The sequence below is a fragment of the Eptatretus burgeri genome, chromosome 5 (genome assembly GCF_056783735.1).
Source record: "Eptatretus burgeri isolate ZD-2024b chromosome 5, Ebu_testis_v1, whole genome shotgun sequence".
Classification (NCBI taxonomy): domain Eukaryota; kingdom Metazoa; phylum Chordata; class Myxini; order Myxiniformes; family Myxinidae; genus Eptatretus; species Eptatretus burgeri.
The window spans coordinates 63,937,677-63,945,331 of NC_140965.1; positions in this window are offsets into that span (position 1 = coordinate 63,937,677).

Genomic DNA, 7,655 nt, shown 5'->3' on the forward strand with positions numbered 1-7,655 from the left:
CTAATTCAAAGGAAACAACTTCCTGCAAGGAACATGTCAGCAAAAGCTGTGCAATTTTGATTAACCCTGAACCAACCAAAATGTTCAAGTTTCTGGCTCTGTGAAAAGAAAATCTCATCCCTTATTCAAAATAATTTGCTCCTCAACCGCAGTAGATTCTATTTTAAAATTTCAACCAACACAGGAATATGCCTCCACCAGGAAAGGATGGCAAGATCAACTTGAAGTCGAGTGCAGGTTTAAAATATGCAAGCTCTTTTAAAAAAGATTTGGAAATTGCAGGAGGAAGCACTTCTCAATATATGACTGCTTTACTTATGGACGGCAGCTTCAAAAATGTCAAAAAAGCTTTCTGTTGCAAATGCCAACCTCTTCGTTACTTTTTGAATGACTGGCGTCGGGAGATTTTAGTGAGTGATCTTGCGAGCATTCGGCACAAACCACAATCAGATTCGGATGCAATCTGAGATGAGTGTGTAAGCTGTTATGTAAACATACTTGCAAGTCCTGAGACGACCCTTGAGGAATGGAAGAAAAAGTTTGCAGGATGCCAAATGCTGCTATGATTTTGTTTGCTGAGCTGCAGTCATGTTATTGCAACACCCAAGAAAGCAAACATGCTCTTGCTCCTGTTTCAAGCTTGTACCAAAAAGTACAATGTTCCTGAAGACAATGCAGAAAGGCTTTTGCACTTAAGCCACATGCCTAAAGGAAGAGCCAGCTCATAACTTCTGCAAAGAACATGAAGTAAGACCTTGGGAAGATCACAGACTTGGTAAATGCTTTTAGGTATATGTTGTTTCCTACAATGTACGGTGCATCAACTTTAACCCTTTTTTTATTTTTAATATATTTTGTTTGGATATGCTTCAAATTTGCTTTGATGCATAAATGATAGATTTTAATATTTGATTTGGATGTTCTCTGCTTTCACTTTGGAATTTGTCCCAAGCCATTTGAATAACTTTTTTTTTATTTTCGAATGGCAAAAGTAAACTTTAAATATAAATTCTTGTTTTGTAGTTCATCTCAAATCGTTAATTGCTTCCTGTATATTGAAATATTCATTTTTTTCTGCAAGTAATGAAAACTCGATTACCTTCAATCCTATGAATTTTATGGGTTCAACACTATTCCCTTTGTACTTTTGACTCGAGACTGATACAGAATTTTTAATATTGCAGGTTGAACTCAAGATGGGTCTGAAAGGTGTAGCATTCTTGTGTGACCTCAACGAATGCATTGGAAGTACAATGGTAAGTATGGATTTAAAAGCCTACACAATGCAAAAATAATTTGCCACTGTTTTTCCAAGGTCGCTTCCAATCACAAAATTAACTAGAACTACGTTGTCGATGGCACACAATCGCATATTCCCACGCTCACTGCTTTGTCCCATTAACGCGAGGTGAAATTTTATCTTGCAAAATGGATTGACTATTCTTTTCTCTTTTATGTGCTTTATGACCAAAGACTTACTATGTATACTAAATCAGAAGTCATTGCAAGCATGTCAACATTTCATGAAACATTAATTTAACACTGTCCAGCAATATAGAACTGTGCATCAATTTAATCATAGGAATTAACTGTGTATAATATTAATTATAATTATTCATAATCAATTCGATAAATACAGTAAAACCTGTGACTGTCACTCATGGGGGCCACATAAGTAAGTTCTTTCTAAAAGAATTTACCATGTACAATGGTAAATATACTTAAAAAAAAAAATCAGCCCCCATGACCCCAACCCCTCTGGCCCGGCCCCTAGGGGTCATATCAAAAATCTGAAAGTGTTGTGCACTTCCCCATACATATATCTACAATGTCCCAAAGTTTCAAGTTCCTATTTCAAACGGTGTAGGAGGAGTTACAGGGTAAGACAGACGGACGGACAGCGGAGAAAATCACAATATTCCCGCTTTTCTTCGAAAGCGTGGGAATAATAATAGGAAGGACCATAACACGCTCCCCTCACATCAATCCCCAGGCCGAGTCTAAAACATCATGACGCACGATCCAGCTGCTCCCATAGGGAGTGTGTGTTTCTGGCATATAAAAACGGAGCAACCTTTTCCATTCATTTTTATCCACTATGCAGCAACGCGCCAGCTCAGGCGAATGTATCAAACTTTAACATCAGCCAATGAAGGTAGTGCTATTTGTACATTTTGAAATATCTGTGAAAGCAAAACTCAAGAAGGAAGCTTGTGCAAAACGATGCCAACTGGTTTAAACCTGTGCAAAACCTTGAAGCACAATGAAAGTTTTGCTTATGAAACTGTATTTTAAACTAAAATCTGGCACATTCATTTGTCTTGTATGTCTGATTTGATCCTAATTTTGTATCTGTAGAACAACATATCTAATTGATTTATTTTTCTTGGCAAGTAAAACTTTCCGGTGATTAAAATAATTTATGAGGATGTCATTAAATAATGCCACTTTGCTCTCCATAGCTCTTTATTGAGGCCACATGGACACATATTGTAGTTTGGTTGTTTTTTTGTTCTTTTTTATAACTTAATTCATGAGTGATGAGAATCATATGAACCATCTTGATGCCTGCAGTGTAGAACACTCATGTTTGCGCATAGCCACACTTGGACAACCTTCTTTGACATCCTCAAACTGAGTGAAGTGTTTGCCATGTAAAGCCTTCTTCGGGTGCCAAAACACATGGTGGTTAGATGGGGACAGGGTCTCGACTGTAGGATGAGTGTGGGACAACCTCCCACTTAAGTTTTGTGATGGTGCCTCATGTCATGTGGGTGGTGTGGGGTCTGGCATTGTCTTGTTGCAGAAGCACAACCCAAGACAGGGCACCAGGACAATGTCTACAAATCTTCCTTTGCAAGTGGTGGAGCTTGTCGTAGTACATTGCATGAAGTGGTTTGTTCTTGGATTTAAATCAAAATGCGAGCATTCGTGTTGCCAATAAGCTGAATGTTAAACGTCTTCACAGATGTTGGCTACATCCACGCCATGCTTTGTTTCTTCTCCAGTTCGTATTTGAACACCCATGTCTCGTCATCCCCAGTCACAATATGAGGCAGGAAGTCATCCCCTTCATTATGGAAGCGTTGAAGTAAGGCTGTACTGGTTTTGAAATGCTGGTCCTGGTGTGCATTTGGATCACTGACATGAATATGACTTATTTGGAAAGCTGAGTTGGTCTTCGGCGATCTTGTGCACGGTTCCGTGGCTGATGCCAATTTCATTGACAGTGCCATCAGACATTGGGCGTCGATCACTCTGAATAAGTTTGTCCACAGAGATGATGGTTTGTGCGGACATGGCTTCCCGTGGTCTCCCAGGACTGTTCATAAAGCATACATATCTACCTTCTCCAAACTTTTCTATTCTCCTTTACACATCTCTTTCATCCAGGCATGGTACCCAAAACTGTAAATTTCAATTCCACTTGTGCCCTTCTTTCAGAGAAAGCTAATAACTTCTCTTTCCAGTGGTGACACCATTTTGGTGAAGTGATTCTGCAACCACAGGTTATTGCCAAATGAGCACAAAACGCAGGAATGCCAACCAACATTGCAGGATGGAGATGTCTGTCTCACTGACTCAACTGGGTCGACCTAATTCGGATACGTATCAGGTTTCTCCACACACACTGGTCTTCCATGTTCCTTGGTAAGTTTTCGTTCTTCAGCCCTGTCTCCTTCCAACTGATCAACGTAGGTCAGGGCTGGTCAACCGTGAGGTCTCATCCCGTGACTTGGTGACTTGAGTTCGAGTTGCGACACAATTTCATGTTTTCTTCTATAACGGTGTAAAACAAATCTATGTTTGCGTTCCTTTATAGAGTCATAAACTCATCGTAGATTACCAAATAGATCTTTCATAAAAACATGTTTCCAACTTTTATTTAGTGATGCTGTAGTGAGTCTAGTGTGAAACATCCGTCTAGTCCTGCTTTCAAGGACATTGGTGAGGGTCTAAGACTCATCTCCATAAAGGGGAATACTCTCACCTGTTGCTTTGAAGAGTAGTGTATTTTGAGATTTAGTGGCAGTTCTGATTTCTATATTTTATCCATCTTTATGGAAGCGTCCTATTCTAGAGCCTTTCTCACGTTAGTCATGTTTACTCTTGATATAGGATCCAATATGCTTGAAAGCATAAACATTTTTAAGGATATTGTTGCTGGTGGTTTTATTTTTCCATTAACATTGAACAGCATGCACTTTGTGTTTTCTGATTTTTTGTGCATGCCAACAGTTTTTGCAGAGGATTTCATTCTGCTTAGAAGGTCTTGGGCAGCATCAAGAGAGTTAGAAATCAAGGCCATGTCATCTGTGACATCTAAGTCGCCATTGCTTTTTCTTTGTGACCGAGTTTTAGTTGTGAAACCTTAATTCATCAGTGTTGTCACCAATGGCAGTTCTCATTACCTACAGTCCTACATAATGTAATCTATATATTAAAGGGGCTGCGTTACTCCATTCGTCTGTCTGTCCCTCTGTCATGCTCTCTTCGTTGGAACGGCATTTCGTCTCGCACTAGGCTAAGCCACTACGGACGTGCACGTCATCCCGGCATTCAGCACTAGTCCCTTTGCTTATGACAGTTCAACAACCTAACCTATATATCTGACATCCGCAGGCGACAGACTGAATGCCAAATGCTGGATGTCGGGATGACAGATTTAATAAGATGGCGGGTGTAGTAAGATGGCATTTGGTTTGGGACATCATTACGGCGTTATGTCTAGCGCTACGCTCGTCCTTCATGGCTATGTATTATTATTCATGGCTCGATGAGAAGCGGTGTATTATTTCAGAAACCACTTCTGATAACTGCTTACAAGCCTTAACTAATTAGCCTGTTTTGTAATAGCCTTGTTATGATAATAAAATAAAAAAAATGTAACATAGTGTGACAGACGACACATTCCCCCTCCCCCCGCCCCCGATTGTCACTTTTGTTCACCATCACAAATAGTAAATGAGAAATAACTTGATGCGTTTTGCAACATGGAAAAAAACCCAAAAATCTAGCGTCTGATCCTGAGAACATAAAACTAATTAATAATATTACTTTTTGGCGAATATGTATGCGTATTACTAAATGTAACAATGGGTTATTAGTGGGAAACAAAATGCTTCTGGAATAAATTTTTTTGTTGTTGCAAATATTGACTGTGAGCCATTACTGCACTGCACTGTAATGTACAGTCGCCTGCAAAAGTATTCACCCCACCTCCAAAGTTTTCACATTTTGATGCTGTTTGAGCTTATTTAATGATGCTTTCAAATCAAACATAATATATATAGTCTTCACAAACTACTTCAAAATGATAAAGCTAAAAATAAAATGTGAATATGTCAGATTAACAGAGAAAATGAGATGATTCTCAGTTTTAAAAGTTTTCAAACCCTTTGCCTAATTAACCCTAAATCACAAATTATTTGTATGAAAGGTTACAAAATAAGTGGAATGGGTTTCACCTGTATGTAATCAGTGGTTTAACTTAAAAATTAAGCTCCCACACTTATCTAAGGAGTTTTAAGGTACAACTCACTTGTTCAACCAACAAGCCTAACATGAAGACAAAGGAGCTTTCCAAATAAATCATACATAAAGTGATGGAGAAGCACCGTTCAGGAGAGGATTATAAGAAGATTTCAGTTACTCATTATCCCTTTGAGTATGGTGAAATCCATCATTAAGAAGTGGAAGACGTGTCATACCACCCAGACTCTCCCCAGATCATCTCACCCATTCAAACTCAGCAGCTAGGCAAGCAGGAAATTGGTTCGGGTGGTCAATGTAAATCCATCAACGACTTTGAAATATCTACAAGATTCATTGTTGGTGTCCATCAAAGAACAATATCCCATTCCCTTCACAAAGCTGACCTCTGGACAGGTGGCAATAAAGAAGCTATTACTGACGGACATCTAATAGCTTACATGGAGTTTGCGAAAAAGTATCGTAATGATCTCCAGGACTACCTTCACTTCAGTAGACATGACGATGATTATACTGCAGGCATGTGTAGAAAAGTTTCGTGATCAGATGAGGCAAAAATTGAACTTTTTAGTCTAAATTTAAAACATCATTTCTGGAGCAAGCTTAACACTGCACATCACCCAGTCACCACCATCCCTACTGTCAAGCATGGTGGTGGCAGAACCATGTTATGGGACTGCTTTGCTTTTCATTAACAGGGACTGGCAGGCTTGTCAGGATAGAAGGGACAATGGACGGTGCAAAGTGCAAGAGAATCCTTGATTAAAACCTGCTTGAGTCAGCCATGTATCTGAAACTGGGTAGGAGATTCACATTTCAACAGGACAATGATCTGAAGCACAAATATAAAGCCACACTGTATTGGCTGAATAAGAAGATAATAAATGTTTGAGTGGCCCAGTCAAAGTCCTGACTTGAACCCACTTGAACATTATGGTGAGACTTGAAGATTACAGTCCGTCGACGATCCCTATCAAACTTGGCAGAACAAGTGCAATTTTCATGTGAAGAATGGGCAAGGATTTCACCATCTCACTGTGTTAAGCTGGTAGAGACCTACCCTAAAAGACTCGTAGCAGTAATTGCTGCAAAAGGTGCTTCCACCAACGACTGACTTAAGGGGTTAAATCCTTTTACAACCAGTGATTTTTTATTTTTATTTTTATTTTTTTTTGTACATGTTTTTTTCAGGCATTCCTGACATGTAACCTCCTTCAACTATAACTATTTAGTTTGATCTCTTCAGCTGTGAATAAAAACGTTCATTTGGAAAAATTGTTTCTACATGATTCATAATTCATTTAAATGTGGCGTTATTCGAAGGTGCATGCGTGCATACATTTTATGATTATATATCTCTATAATAACAAGCTTGCACACTAAAAACTCGGCTCGCCGTCACACGATCCCTATGAAATTGCTGTCGCACTTAGTTTACATGCCGACAATGTTTGGCAAGTCTTGGCGTTCCATAGTACGACTTGCATTTTGCACAATGCGTATTTTTGTCATTCCCCGTGTACGTTCTGTCGTCTGCTACCAGCTATGTTGTACTGCTATCCCGTGCATGTGCACGGGTATCGCTGGTATATACAGTAGACTTGGCGTAAGTCGTCACCATCGGGACCGAGAAAAAAGTGACGACTTAGAAATGTGACGACTTACGTGTATGCGAACATTCATGATGACTGTGGGGTGAAGGATGAAGTCGCGCGTGGCCTGGACACGTATGTGTGAGAGCCGGCTATTGTACCAAAAGGAAAACACAATCCTCGGGGCATAGGTGGGGGTTCATTGGTGAGTTGGAAAGTGATCAAGCAAAGATGGAATTCATGAATCAGTTTCTCAAAAGTAAAGATAATGAACAACTGTAAGACGACAACTTCGCCTGCTTATCACCATGATGGGATTGACCAACGAACCCCAGAGACTTTTCTGGCAGCATCTGCCAGAAAAGCCCAGTCTCATCGGCATTGTACATGTCCCGAGGCTGATACCTTTCCAAGATGTCTTTCAATTTGCCATCCTTCCAGTCGTGCACCACTGCTGAATCCACGCTGCCTGATTCGCCGCACTTCTTGACCTTGCCGATTCCCCACCTCACTTTGAATCTGTCTATCCAGTGCATCGGCAAGGTCTCAGCATCATCATGCCCGAGGTCC